Genomic DNA, 7,635 nt, shown 5'->3' with positions numbered 1-7,635 from the left:
AAACTCCAAAAAGAATAAATTATTAAATAATATTAAATAATTAATGCAAAATTATTATAAAGATGTACCTAAAATATGAGTGTAAAATATGCCCGTCAGCTTCGTCCTTGTCGAAGGGCAAGTAACCCATAACATGTTCTTCCGTTAGGTAGTGAGTGGGGGCGTCCCCCCTGTACTACCGTTAAAGAAATGCCAAGGTCGGGGCCGGCGCGAACGACCGCGACCATGGGGAACATATGTCAATATTTGAGCTCCTGGGGTTCGGGGGAGCCGGGTGCTCGACCTATCACGCTCCCTTGGGAGGGCCGGGGTAAATGTAGGCACCCCTCGAGAGACGTCGGGGCCAAGCAAGAGGGTTCGGACATCTCCTTGGAGCCCCTCAACGGGGTGGGTCAACAAGGTGGTAGCTTGTTGGGGCGCGACCATCCCCTCTAGGAGCTCGTTCATTCGCTTACGGAGCTGCTCGGCCTCGTCACGATTGGTGCTTGGAGCTCGACCACTTGTTTCCCGACCTCTCATCTCCGGAGGCCTACTCGCGTCGCCGCGGAGCTCGGGGCCCGCGGCTTGGCGACCTTCGGGGACATGATTCCTCCGCTTGTAGTACGTTAGGGGTTGGTGGACTCGGCATGGCCGAGCTCGGCACGTGCCGGACTCGGCCTAGCCGAGTCCACCATGGACCGGCTCGACAGTGGGCGAGTCCATGGTGGCGGGCTTGGGTATACCGAGCCCGTCTGTGGCGGATGTCACCCCCTCCCCGCGTGTCCGATGGTCGGGGTGAGTTGACATCCTCTTCGATTTGAGTGTAGCCGGGTGCTTGGACCGGTGCGCCCCTTGAGGGAGGTGGAGGCGGGGTCGGCATCCTTGGTGTGGCCTCCAGACCGTCGTGCGCACCTCCTTTGGGACCCTCTGTGAGGTGAGCCAAAGTCGTAGAGGATTGCTAAAGAGTAACCGCCCCCTCCTGTAGCGGGGCGAGATTTGGAGGAGGGGCGATGGAAGCTGGCAGCCCACCGCTGCGATGGTTGGTGAAGTGATCTCTCAAGTCCCCGACCTGGTGGAGGTGGCCGGTTGGAGGCTGGGGGCCTCGTTGGGGCCGTTTTCGGTTGCGGCGAGCTGGGTGCCACGGGAACCGTTGGTGTGGTCGAGAGTTGGATCTCGACCTTGTCATGGTAGCTGGTCGCGGTAGACCACTTGGATGTAGAATACGCTTGAGCAGGTACAGCAGCTCTCAACAAGCGCACCAATGATGGATTTAATTCCCCGGGGGTAGCCCGAATTATTAAACCCGGATAAGTATACGTACGAAATAAATAATGTGACACAGAGATATAATAAGGTCGCGGGGACCGTAGGTCGCAGGGACCGTATATTGTATTAATTATCGCTAATAAGCTATTACAAGGCTTGATTAGGACAATAAGGCTAGAAGATAGCAATTTAGGAATCTATTGTGTTGTGTAATGATCAGGTAGTGATCAGGTCCCTTTGTTAGGACAAGAGGGAGTCCTTTTATATCAGCTCAAAACTCCCCAACCGCACCCCTAGGATCGGGGTTAGTTGGATCGGCCCGCTTTGACCGGGTCCCCCCGGGACCGGGTCCAAGGCGGGCCGACTCGGCACGGCCGAGCTGCCGAGCTCGGCCTAGCCGAGTCCATCCGACTCAGCATGGCCGAGCTGCCGAGCTCGGCCTAGCCGAGTCCACCATGGACCGGCCCGTCAGTGGCCGAGTCCATGGTGGTGGGCTCGGGTGTACCGAGCCCACCCGTGGCTGGACTCAGCCCAAGGCCGAGATGCCTTGGGCCGACTCGGCCACGGCCCACTTGACTGGACCGGGGGACTTCTCGGGTCCGTCTTCCCGGGTCGGTTCGCTCCGGGTCCAATATATCCATCACCGTGCATTTTTCATTACTTTCTCCCTCTAGTATTTATGTTAGAAGAAGGAGAAAATATTTTGGAGAAAATTAAATTAAGAGAGAAGAGGTAGTTGGAACTACCTCTTCTTTCTCTCACCGTGTGGAAGGATACCTTCTTCTCTCTCCTCCTGATTGGGCATTCAATGAGGAGAGAGAAGACTCTCTTGTCAGTTGTTTTTTTTTTTTTTTTTTTTTTTTTTTTTTTTTTGTAAGAAGGTAAGTTGATTACCTTCTTATTGAAAATCCTAATGAGAAGAAGATAATCAGCTTAATATTTTACATATTTTTATCCACCTTTTTGTTTCTATCTATTTTTGTCTTTTGCTTGTCAAATTTACACTAAAAAATCAATCACCCTGATTTTCATCTCTCGCTTTTCACGCCAACAACCAACCACTACTTCCATAGTTCCATGGAAGTTTGTATTTTTCAGAAAATCTGAGGAATTTCCCTTTTCCTATTGCACACAACCACAAAGTGACAAAGATATAAAGAAGAAAGAGATGCAATAACTTTCTAGTAAGAATTTGAATATTTTTCAAACACAATATATTGATAGAAAAACATTGCTCTAATAAGCCATCAGCTTATATTTATTTACAAGAGGGATATTTTCATATCATAAATACAGCTAATGTCCTGATTTGAGTCTCCCAAAAACCCTACACCACAACTATATATATGAGCCATCTATATATAACAAATTTTTAACAGTAGCACTTCTCATGCTCAGCATTTGCCATTAAATATTTTTCTAGATTAACACTCCAAGTTCTTCATAACTATCTGAGCAGGCCATTATCAAGTTCTCAACTCCTGGGAGTGAAAAATAAAGAAATTCACTACAGCCACCACACTCAAGGAAAGAACCACATCTTGATGAAGATTGCCAGGACCATTTGTAGGACAAAAGCAGCTATGGGCACAATGGTGAGATCAGTAGTCTGTACAAAGCTTTTAATTAGGATTGAATGTAACAAAAGCGCCTTACATTGCACCAGCGAGTAATATGACGATCAACTTGATAAATTCCACTGGGATGATCAAGAGAAACTGCCATATAAAACGACAACCAAATAATCCAGGCTTGTCAAACAGAAGGGAACTAATTAAATCAATAAGTGATAGGCATATTTTACACTCATATTTTATATACATTTTTATAATAATTTTACATTAATTATTTATAATTATTTAATAATTCTTTCATTTTATAGTTTAATAATTAATTAATTAATTAAGTGTTTTATAATAATATTTTAGTTAATAATTTGTGTTTTAAATTCAAAAGATTCCTCTTTACGTTAATTTAATATTAAAGTATTTTAAATGTTGTTTGTCCCAATTCGTACTAAAATAACAAAACAAATAAAATATTTTTTTTCTTAATTCTTTTGTACAGGGCATATGACAAAGTAGCGAGAAGTGGAATTCTTCAACCAACACACCGATTCCGACGCACGACTAAGCAACACTCGCGGAAGACTTCATCTTTCGGCTAAAAAATAGAAAATGAATGGTTAAAAACATTCTAAAAATAGTATAAGTAGATGTCGGTAGTAGTATTGAAAATCGTTCATTTTTTAGTTCATTCTTTCCCTCTCGATTATTCTTTAAAGTTGTTGTCAATGTCCATTCATGGCTAATTTCTTTAACTTGATTTAGTGAATTGAAGCCCCGGAATTGATTATGCTGTAAGATTATTTATTTATTTTATTATATAATTTTTATGCATTTGGGTATTAAATATTCTTCTAAGTTATTTGATATAATTATTTGCTATATTAGATAATGTTGTGCTACAAATTATTCTAATATTCAGTAGCAACTGAGGTTAATTATTGACGGCTTAGTGATAATTGGACTCGGGAAGAATATTTTCCTAAATTAAATGCAACCGCTTGTGCTTGTGTTATTTAGTTTGTCGGTTTTCCTAGTTCCTATTGCTGCTATTAAATTAAATCTATAGCGCTTGTCTTAGGTTATTTAGTAGTTAGGGGTAATTAAACCGCTTGTGCTTTATTTACCTACAACTAAGGGAAAACAGAAATGAAATAATTTCACGACAAATATTCAATTGCATATTAATTACTTTATTAATCAATGGTCAGTGTTGAATTCCGGTGGTGGATCTTTACTAACCAAGGTTCCTTATTATAAGTATTTTCGATATATTATTTTCATTGCTTTATTCGTTAATTAAATTTCTTGTTTATTTAAATTCTCTTTTATTTTATCTTTATTCTCGATATATTCCAAACCCCCCTACCTTTAATTTGAGCACAAAAGTTAAACTAGTTACTCCTCGTGGGATCGATCCTTACTCCCGCTACTACGTTTGTAAGGTTTTAATTTGGGAGCCTACGACAGCTCACCAATAAGAAAGTTCACATTAGGTGCTAACCGGTATCCATGCATTCATTATACCAAAGCTATTCATACAAGGCACAACCATATATGATTAAGATGAGTTCTGATTGATTTTGATATACTCAGGTTACACTGTCAAATTCATTATCATTATTTCACATTCCTATGGAACATTTAGGTACACTAGATGCATTTAGAGGTGCAGAACCATTTTTTACTTTCTGTTGGAATGTATCGCAATCAAAACTAGTTCACTATGTTTCTCAATCTACAAAAGTTTATTAATATAGCTCCATAACATGTATCAAAGGCAACAATGCATGATGCCATGCAATTAAAGTTCATCGTAATTAAAAAGATAAAAGATACATATACTTACAGAGCTGAGAATAAAGTTGAAGAGAGAATATGCCCACAAGCACAAAAAACGTACGAGGTTAGCATTAGAACCCAAGTACTGAAGCAAGAAGCTAGTAAAACCCCAGTGGCACAATGAATGCGTAACCGTATACAGAAAATGCAGCCACACAGTGGCGGACCCAGGATTTTTCTTTAGTGGGGGCAAAGAATGGTGCTGAAATCGGGAGCTTCCAGACTTGACAAACAGCCAGGAATCTGAGCAGTGATTTAGCAGGAAGGAATGGAAGGGCTTGTTCTCTAATGATATCCTTAAGATCCATTGTTGCATTAGGAAGGTTTCGTGGCATATTTCCTAGATCCATTGTTGCAACCAATAGTATCTCTAGAGATTGATGAACTGCAATAAACATGTCAAAGCAACCATATTACTATCAAATCCCATTGAACTATAGTAATCATCTCATTTGTTGAATTTAGAAGATGGAATGGCCTGGCGGGTGGAGAATAACACCACCCGCCAGTTAGGCGGAAGCAATATGAAGAATCAAGGAATAGGGAATGTGTAAAACTGAAATTATATTGGTATTCTCTCTGTTTCTAATACAGAAACACAGTACATATATATACACAAATACATAACTGTAAGTAACTACCCATAACTATCCATAACTGACACATATTCATAAACAGACACAACCCTATAGATAAACCTAACTCTTTAGTTTTCAACAACCCCCCTCAAGCTGGAACGTCTAGAAGTTCCAAGCTTGGATTAAAACATACACTCTACATTAAAAATGAAGATTAAAAGCAACTAGAGAATAACACTGTTGGATGGCTTCGGAGGAACAATGCTATAAACAACCCTTGGGAATGAAGGCACCAGGGCGAAGCTTGTCACAAACAACCTTGGGAATGAAGTCACCAAGGGCGAAGATTAACACGAACACCCTCAGAACAACATAAGCATTCTAGGATTTGCCAATCAACAATCTCCATCAAGAACGACAGAGCAACCAAATCATGAGCAGCAAAGGGGAGAGCCCGTAGATTGTTGTATGAATACCGAGAAAACCACATGATTGTTGTTTATACCTCTTATAGGATAAGTGAATAACAAAATAAGCTTCTGGAAATAAACAAGGTGCCAAACATGAAAACCCTAGGGACTAAGTATGGTATACAAAATATAAAGAAATAAATACGGTTATACCAAAAACACCCCGGAAAGAGGTTTGGCAACCAACCCAAAAAGCCTTCAAACTTCACCAAAAGGTCCAAGGGCAAAACAACAATCTGGAATTTTCACCGGAGAATACATCACAAGGAAAAATACAATTTTGATGTTTGAAATACCCTAGGAAAGTAGGCTCTGATACCATGTTGAATTTGGAAGATGGAATGGCCTGGCGGGTGGAGAATAACACCACCCGTCAGTTAGGCGGAAGCAATATGAAGAATAAAGGAATAGGGAATGTGTAAAACTGAAATTATATTGGTATTCTCTCTGTTTCTAATACAGAAACACAGTACATATATATACACAAATACATAACTGTAAGTAACTACCCATAACTACCCATAACTGACACCTATTCATAAACAGACACAACCCTATAGATAAACCTAACTCTTTAGTTTTCAACATCATTGACCACTAACTATTCCCAACTACAAAGAACATCATCACACAGTAACAGCATCACTAAATGAAGTGCTTCTTACTTTCGTTACAAAGAATGTTTCAATGACAATAGAGGCATTTTAGAGAAGTCTTGTAGCATAGATTTATTATGACAAATTGAAATGCACTAAATAGGAAATGTGCAAAGGAAATCACATCATGTGAAACCATTGGTAAAGCTAGAATTCCATAACCATAAAAATATGTAGATCTATAAGAAGCTATACAGAGAAAATTGGATTAAACTAATCTCTAAGCTTAGATCTTATCTATACAGTAGCATTCTTTAACTACCCCTATTCAAATCATTTGCTTCATGTGAAAAATGCCCAATTCAGATTAAGAACTTGACCTGAATAGATCACTAGGAAGTAGGAACAATACAGATAACCTAGACTAGAAAGTGCTCAGAATAGGGCATCATCACGATCCATTATAATAGGAAAAAACATAGATAGGTAACAGCACAAAATGAAAAAAACATAATAAAGAATATAATGGTCAGGACCCAAACTGTAGGGACAAACACAGTTTCAACAGCCAAAAATTTGTATACTGTAAGCTCTCTCACAAAACACAAATCAAGAAATGAAGAGAGATTAATTAAAATCAACAACAGAATCATTAAGCATTAATCAGATTAATTTAGGTCAATAACAGAATCATTAAGCATATATTTACAAACAACTCATATGCCACTGCAATAACAAATATCACTAATCTTAATGAAAGCTCCAGTTTTACACTCACCATTTGCCAACAAACTTAAATAAAAATTGAATCTTTACAGTTTACACCATTCAAATTTAAACAACCATTCAGATTAACCTCAACTTCGAGAACCAGCAATCAGTCAAAAGAAATTGAGAACAAATTAGGATGCCAATTAGGATTTAGCAATTCAAAAACCAATTCAATAATTAGGGCAAATTAGGATTTAGGGAAAATTAGGTGAGCATGGAAAGTGAGCAGTTGAGAATTAAACAAACAAATTGAAGTATTGAACATTTGAACAAAGGGTATTGAACTGAGAAGGGATCGGAGTTGAACTTGGCAGTTGCAATTTTGTGAGTTGCGAGGCAGTCAGTCGTGGGCGGTGGCAGTCAGTCGTGGCCGGTGGCCGGTGGCGCTGGTGGTGGCGTCGAACTGACGGAGAGCAGCGGTGGGCGGTGGCGTGAATAGCCGAGAGCAGCTGTGGCCGGTGACGTGACTAGCGAAACTCAGATTTCAACTCTCAGTCTCATCGACTTCAGCTCTCGAATCTCGACTTCAGCTCTCGGTCTCTCGACTCCAGATTTCAACTAAACAAAT

General features: G+C 40.2%; 1 pseudogene; it reads right to left on the bottom strand.

The window, feature by feature from the left end:
* Positions 1–2,462: 2,462 nt before the first annotated feature.
* The window catches only part of LOC109184331, a 76,552-nt pseudogene continuing 71,379 nt past the window's right edge, over positions 2,463–7,635 (bottom strand).

The sequence above is a fragment of the Ipomoea nil genome, unplaced genomic scaffold (genome assembly GCF_001879475.1).
Source record: "Ipomoea nil cultivar Tokyo-kokei standard unplaced genomic scaffold, Asagao_1.1 scaffold1259, whole genome shotgun sequence".
Classification (NCBI taxonomy): domain Eukaryota; kingdom Viridiplantae; phylum Streptophyta; class Magnoliopsida; order Solanales; family Convolvulaceae; genus Ipomoea; species Ipomoea nil.
This window is presented reverse-complemented; position numbering and strand designations above follow the sequence as displayed.